The sequence below is a fragment of the Macrobrachium rosenbergii genome, chromosome 19 (assembly GCF_040412425.1).
Source record: "Macrobrachium rosenbergii isolate ZJJX-2024 chromosome 19, ASM4041242v1, whole genome shotgun sequence".
Taxonomy (NCBI): Eukaryota; Metazoa; Arthropoda; class Malacostraca; order Decapoda; family Palaemonidae; genus Macrobrachium; species Macrobrachium rosenbergii.
In genome coordinates this window covers 33,784,157-33,792,184 of record NC_089759.1, presented here as the reverse complement: position 1 = coordinate 33,792,184, position 8,028 = coordinate 33,784,157, and the positions used below count along the sequence as shown (strand labels likewise).

Sequence of the window (8,028 nt, the reverse complement as noted above, 5' to 3'; positions counted from 1 at the left end):
CACCGTTGAATCACCTTAACAAAAGTGTTCTATACTATTTTTGTCTATGACCATGTCATTGTGACGCCATGTTGCATTAACTAATAAAATAATGTAATGATAATAATATCCTTTGTTTCAGCTCCGGGCCACATACGATGAACGATAAGATGAACACAATACAGTATACTGAATTAAGTACGCTAGTAAAAAGTAATATTCATGAACTCTTATGCCCAAGCACTGCTGAAAAACAACAGCAACAACTATAATAATAATAATAATAATAATAATAATAATAATAATAATAATAATAATAATAATAATAATAATAATAATAATAAGAATTCCAGATAAAGACCAAACACCGATCCGTAATTCAGGTAGTTTGCTAAAAAGGAAGAGTAAATGGCAAATGTCCATAATAATAATAATAATAATAATAATAATAATAATAATAATAATAATAATAATAATAATAATAATATTTTTTTTCAGATGGGCTAACTACTGATACATAATTGGGGTAGTTCGCTGAAAAGGAAGAGCGCCCGGCAACTCTTAATAATAATAATAATAATAATAATAATAATAATAATAATAATAATAATAATAATAATAATAAAAATTTCTGTCGATTTTCTGATCATCGCCTTAAACTTCTTCGGTGGTGAAAAGGCGATAAAGTGACGTCCCACAAACAGGCAGTTGCAGTGGTCGTTGGCTGTTATCCTCAAGAACAGCTTGTTTCCGTGTTGTTGAGTCTCCAGCTTGGTAAGACAGGTTTCGTTGATACTAACTCGACTTACGCCTTCATTTGCGTTTGGGATCTCGGCCGTCCTGTTGTGAAGGATCGTTGGTTTCACTTTGGTTTTATGTGCAGTCCTCCACAGGGATGATTCCCTCTCTCACGGGTCCTTGTACGTTTTCAAAGTAAGGTGCTTCTTATATTTTGTGTTTTCTTGTCGGTATCGTAGCTCCTGCAGAATAGGAGAGTAGCTCTTTTTTAAGTTTGTTTTCTTGTATTTTTTATACTCCAGGCGGTATTTTGTTGTATAGTCTTGGTGCGCAGTGTACAAATGCTCTCAAGCCTGACTTACAATTTGTTCCAGGTTCAAATCACCTATTTGCTTCACTTGCATGTTAGTTTGCAAATTCCTTTGAGGTCTAGTGAAGCTTGAGCAGTTTCTCAGGTATGTCGTATTGTGATTAGACTTAGCAAGATTTTAGGCGTGAAAGCGTGCTTCGAAATTTGTTTGGTTGGCTAGCGGATACTACTGCCAGTTTTGCTTTTTATATTTATCGGATATTTAGATTGTGGTACGTGAGCTATGATATACAGTTGTATGAAAGTTTCCGGTTCGCGGGTTTTGTATCTTCAAATATTGGTATTTTCTATTTGTAAATTCCGACAAAGTTCAAAATGTTTTGTTGTAGACTGCCTTTCAACATGGTATTTAAGACTTCGTTTCGAAGCTTATTTATTACTAAACTGAACTAGATTGCTTTGAGTGGTAATTCTATGCACTTTGAACCATACTAGCAATCTCGTGCAGTGCTACGGATATTTTCTTAACTTTTAACTTCATACTGCAATAGAGCAAGTCTTTTGATGCAATAGGGTTTTAAAATTCTTGCGGATTAGAGGCCTAACTCGACTACCATAGCCTTCCTAATATGGGGTATATTAAGTTCTATTTAAATTTAATTATTGTAGGCTTAAGTTGCAATAAACTAGTAATAACGCTTCTCAGTATTTATAAAGCCTTGCTTGCTGCTCCTTGTCTTAGTGTTTTAAAACTTATCAGCTGGCCCAGCTGATTGTAACAGTCAGCCTTTGGTTCTTTCCCCTTACTAGAACATTTTGGGTGTTAATATATATTTTATTTCAGGTCAGGTTGTGTCGTTAAATAAGCGTGCCACAATGAATTATTGTATTGTTTTTGATGTACCGGTACCTCTTGACTAAACAGGATTAATGGGTGAGTAAGTATTTCTTGTTTTTTTTTGGTTGAATGACTTGAGCAACCCCCAAACATTTTTTAGTTTAGTTTTTTCAGAATCGAAACTCGTAAGTTTTAAGTTTAGGCTTTGTTTTAATGCATTTGGCTTATTTTTTTCAGATTCAAAGCTTTAGTTTTGAGAATTTTGTAGATATATTCTTTTTAGCTTTAAAATTGCAAAGGTTAAAATTTAACTTTTCCCTGCTTTGAACATTTAAAGAAATTTTAGGATCTGTTTTAGCTTAAGAACTTTTGTTTTAAAGTATTTAATTTTTATTTTTGATTAGGTATGTTTTAGCATCAAGAGTTTGGTGTGTGTGGAAGTTTGTTAGTTTGGTGTGTGTGTGTGGAAGTTTGTTAGTTTGGTGTGTGTGTGTGTGTGGAAGTTTGTTAGTTTGGTGTGTGTGTGTGTGGAAGTTTGTTAGTTTGGTGTGTGTGTGTGTGGAAGTTTGTTAGTTTGGTGTGTGTGTGTGTGGAAGTTTGTTAGTTTGGTGTGTGTGTGTGTGGAAGTTTGTTAGTTTGGTGTGTGTGTGTGTGGAAGTTTGTTAGTTTGGTGTGTGTGTGTGTGGAAGTTTGTTAGTTTGGTGTGTGTGTGTGGAAGTTTGTTAGTTTGGTGTGTGTGTGTGTGGAAGTTTGTTAGTTTGGTGTGTGTGTGTGTGGAAGTTTGTTAGTTTGGTGTGTGTGTGTGTGGAAGTTTGTTAGTTTGGGGTGTGTGTGTGTGGAAGTTTGTTAGTTTGGGGTGTGTGTGTGTGGAAGTTTGTTAGTTTGGGGTGTGTGTGTGTGGAAGTTTGTTAGTTTGGGGTGTGTGTGGAAGTTGTTAGGTAATTTTTGAAAGTGTAGAGTAAATTTTTGTTTTTTGTGGATTTAAACTTTTATATTTAAAACTTTAACCTTAAGTAGTTTGATCTTGTAATTTCAGCTAGTTTTGTTTTTTAGAATTGTAAAGTTTAGTAAAGTTTCAGTTTTGGAATTTTCAAGTATTTGAACACTGACAATTTTTAAAGCTCTTGAGTAATTATTTCTGCTGCAAAAGTTATGTTTTGCGTCTAAATTGTTTTGCGTCTAAATTGTTTTGCGTCTAAATTGTTTTGCGTCTAAATTGTTTTGCGTCTAAATTGTTTTGCGTCTAAATTGTTTTGCGTCTAAATTAAGTCAGTTTTGAAAGTGTAGAGTAACTAGTCTTTTTTTAACTAAGCTTGTTTATTTACATTTTTGCCTTGTGGTTTCATCTTGTAATTTCAGCTAGTTTTGTTTTTTAGAATTGTAAAGTTTTGCTTTTTAGAATTGTAAAGTTTAGTTGTCTATTTTGGAATTAAGTTTATGAATACTGACAATTAAGTCTTGTAATTATTTCAGCTGCAAAAGTCTAAAGCAAGTTTTTCGTCTAAAGTAAAGCAAGTTTTTCGTCTAAAGTAAAGCAAGTTTTTCGTCTAAAGTAAAGCAAGTTTTTCGTCTAAAGTAAAGTTTTTCTTTCGCCACTTCCCAAGTCCACCTTTGCCGGGGTGGCGATGCCATCTGCCAGGCAAAGGTGGACTTGCATGTTGTGCATGGTGACTTGGTCACCATGCACAACAGGAAGTTCAAAAACAAGCATGGTGACTTTGTCACCATGCACATAGGGATTTCAAACCAACCTACTTCTTACTTAGGTTAGAACTGCAAGGTTGATAGTTTTCGTGTAGCTAGGACTTAATGGGAAGTTAGATATGGCACTTGAAATATAGGATAGGCTAGAATAGGGTGAAGAGCATCCTAATTTTATATAGATGGATGGGTTAGGATAAAGGTAATAAATGCTAGTCTCTCAATGATGCTGGGAATAGACTGGGGTAAAAGACGCAATAGTCAGACCTAGGGAGACATTTGACAGTGTAAGTTAATAGCGGAGGGTATTACAGTACTTGAGCCCTTTGTTTGGTCATGAGATTTAAGTTTGAATGTATAGTGGAGCTAAGAATAGGGTATGGTAACTGACATACTTTTATAACTTAGAATTTCATTCCCACTTCCACTAGTAAATAGGAACTAGGCAGGTAATTGGTGAACTAGACAGGTAATAGGTGGATCTTAACGATTTTCTAAGAGGCCTAGGTCTTGGGATGTTAAAGAATTTTTTTGACACTGATGGGCTTGTCAAGTACTCTTAATAGGCTGGTTAATAGTGGAAGTTGTAATTCAAATTTTTGCGGGTTTTGTTAACGTTCCGTCCATGTGCTCAACACCCCCACCCTCCCACCTCGTTACTCTTCAAGCAAAGCTTTTATGTTAGGAAATACAGTTCAGATTGCATTACGTATTTTCATTGACCCCTACCTGCATCCACCTTTCCTCCAGCGCCGAAGCTTGCTTTGGGAACCCCTTTCTTATTCGGAATTCCCCAACTTAATTTTCCGCCCCGTGGGGTTGTGCAGTTTCAATTCCCTTAAGACTGTATACTCAAGGAGGAAAGTTGCCAGATAGCAGTGTTTGCACTGCATGGCACCTTTCATAGTTATGTAGCACCAAAGTTACATGCGGTAGTTTCAGTGTAAGATTGGTGCCCTATTAAATATATCCTAAAGGATGGCACTCTCTATCCTGTTGTCTTTCTGGGAGTTTGAAGGAACAATGGTAGTAAAATATGGGATTGTTAATGTGAGAGTTGATGGCAGTTTGAATTAACAGTAATACTAATACATGGGATTAATGAAAAAATTTACTCATACGATATAGTATTAATTATAATAACCTTAGAATCGCTACTGGGACTAACTGAACACACTATTTTCACTTTTAGGGTAGGTTATGTCATGGAAACTTTTAGTATATTCTAAAATCACAAACTATTTTTATGCACAGGCTCTTGGTGTAGCTGCAGCAGACCATAACATCGATACTAATGCAAATGGAAAGAAACTTTTCGTTAAGACTGAATATCCTGTGAGGATTCGAAGCGCTCTGAATTCGGTTACCCAGACAACAAGAACTCAACTTGTAGACGCTGTGCATGTACTGTGATGGTTCGAAGCGCATTAAATTCTGTTACCCTGACAACTAGAACTCAACTAGCAGACACTGAGCATACCCTGCGAGAATTCGAAGTACTCGAAATTCAGTTACACAGACTACTAAACTTAGTAGATGCTGTGCTCTACGTACTATTCAGTTTTATAATCTGACTACTTTGATATGTGATAGTATTTACATGTATGAGGACCAGCTTAATATATATGTCTGTAAAACTTTGTCCATTTCTTTATCCCCAAAATGTCATGTGATGGGTTAGACTTTAATATTCCTTGAAAGGCAAAGAATGTCCTATGAAATCAAGGGACTGGTAGTCCCTGATAATAAAGGGAATGGTAGTTACTGATTGGTTGGTTAACAGAAGTAAGATGGGGACATTGGTATGAGAAATGAAGTAACTGAAATAATGGTTTTTAATTCTGAGGAGGCTTAAACTTCTATTCAGCAAAGTGATATTGTATTTTGACCCCTCTGATGACAGGAATAATTAATGTTTAAGATCATTCCTTATGATCTGGAGATCGCATTCGGCTGTGAACACTTGTAAAGGTGACTTGAGGGATGATAGTTGGAAGTGAAAATTCACTTTGACATAAGATACCGCGAAGAAAATATTTCAAGGATCTTCCGGGGTTGAATTAGTCCAAATTGCTATGTAAAGGTTATAATTAGTTTGTAAAAATTTAAGTTTGGCAGAAAATTGTAAAAATTTAAGTTAGGCAGCTAATTTTCAATAGTGATAGTGTAATTTGTCCCGGGAGTGGTTACTGCTTAGGCCTATATATAAATTGTTGAAGTGGTTATTGCTTATGCCCATAAACTGAAGTTACTGTGACTGTCGATGGTTACTACAACACAGGCCTTAGCGCTGGACTTCAAGGATCGGAAAAGTGAGGCGATAGAAATGCAGGAGTTATGCATTGTTTAACTAGTTGGTGGCCTTGTCTCTGGCTCTGAAGCTTTTGAATGTTAAAATTGCTCAAAGGATTTCGTGAGGCTGGGGTTGTGCTTCTGGTCCTTAGTTTTGCCATTATCTTGTTAATACTTAGTTTTAGAATTGCGAGTAAATTGGGTTCGCTTTAGAATTGAGAGCGCCAGGACAAAAACTTCTAAATCGGTCTTACTTTTATCCTGGCTACGATCCCCAAACTTAGGATCGCTAAGGTTGGTCGCCTAATTCTGGCTTTACATCTGGTTTTTGTTTGTGCACCGCCACGAAACATTCTTAAATATGTGTCTGCAAAAAGAAAAGCCAGAAAATATAAACTTTTTTCGTCGGTTTGTTTGAGATTTCCTTCCATAGCCGAGAAATGAACTACTGCCAATTATTAACCAGCTAACTACTGAGTTATCCGCCAGCCGCTTAGTTATCACCACGTGAAAACGTCCTAAAATACTACTTCTTTCCTTATTTATTCGCCCAAATGATTGGTACCTATTTGCAGGATTTTGATATTTTGTCGACCCAACTATACAATGAATAGTCGCCCAAATGATATTTTGACTAATGCCCAAATTCGCCCTTTTATATGGATTGAAACGATAGAAGTAAAAGGAGGCGACAAATTTGTCTCGGGGGGGGAAAAATAGGATATTTTAGTCCCAGATAATGTGAAGGAATGTTTCGTAACTGTCCCTGGTAATCTCCGTTACGAAATCGGACACACTGTTGACTGGTAGGCTACCAGGTAGATTAATAAAAAATGAAAGTGTTAGAAAACCCATGATCCTCATTTGATTTCAAGTTATTTGCCATAATTATTGTTCATATGATTTAAAGTCTATTGGAGGAGGTTTCAGAGCAAGAAATACTTAAAAAAAAAAAAACAATAAAACCAGATAATCTGCATTTTTTCAGACTTAAGTTAACTAGGAAATACAGAAAGACAGGCATATCTCGATACATAGAACCTGAAAATTCCTGGATAAAATCGCCCGCTCGGGTGATTCATAGATTTCGTTAGGATCAGTTGTTGGCAAAAAGTCTCTTTAACATTACCTGTTTTGCTACGTATTAATACATCAGATAGGTTACATTTGCCGTGCCCTCGTTTCCATAAATATTACGCAATTTCACCTTCCAAAGAAAGTGGCGACAATGTTGCCAAAAAATCTACGGCCATCAGAAAGAAAAGTTTTGTGACGATAAGTAATTGCCTCGAGGGAACGTGCTTAACGCGACTTTTGTGACACAATATCTACAGTAATACCAGGCCCTGTTCCCTAACCTACACAACAGTCTTCTTCTTAGAAAAATGACCAGAAAATGGACTTTCTAGAGTTACAAAAGCAGCAGTCGCTCTAAAATCAGGTGCTTCTAAAACTTTACATTGTTTGAAACTCTAGATGATATACAAGTGCGACAGAGCAGACTATTGATTACCTAAAATGTATTCAGAGCCATCCCTAGACATTTCCACTTCACCACACTTCAAATTTAGCCTCACAGAAGAGACAGACGGGCAGACTTTCCTAATAGAATTATCCGTGGTTCGTATTTAAATTTACAGATTCAAGAACAGCAAGAGTACGAATTATTCTTAAGAGAGCGTGTTAGTGCGGCCTGCCCTATCAGAAAGTACTGGAAAAGTATGAGTATCAGGCTCTCACCACCCAGAAACATTTCCTATGTATTTGCTTTTTAGTTATTAACATCAAATAATCTATCAACTTATTCCATTTATTCGGTATGCATTCGGCTCACTTTAATTAAACTTTACCACTTATCAGTTATAATTTCCGACCTGTCAGTACCGGTACGAACTCATGTAACCAAAATGCATTAAATCCTAATTAGCCAATATAATTACCATGTCACATGCATTAATATATTTTCATCACTTTGTGCAGAGATCTATCCCAAAATGGGCAATATTTGACTTTTATTGTCACAATCTCATGTAGAAGTGATAATAGGTAACTGGACTTTGAGCGTGTGTGTGACGTAGCTTGGCATGTTCCTGTAAACGTGGTTGTGTGTGTGTGTGTGTCTCTGTGCATGAAAACTACTGTTATATCGGATGTCAAAATAAATTTTGCT

The 8,028-nt window shown here is 36.1% G+C and overlaps 1 long non-coding RNA gene across 1 annotated transcript; it reads left to right on the top strand.

The window, feature by feature from the left end:
• The first annotated feature begins 754 nt into the window (after window positions 1–754).
• Window positions 755–5,204, top strand: LOC136848498 (uncharacterized). The gene is made up of 3 exons (XR_010856035.1): window positions 755–912; window positions 1,872–1,961; window positions 4,821–5,204. It is a non-coding gene; the product is annotated as an uncharacterized lncRNA (long non-coding RNA).
• Window positions 5,205–8,028: the final 2,824 nt, after the last annotated feature.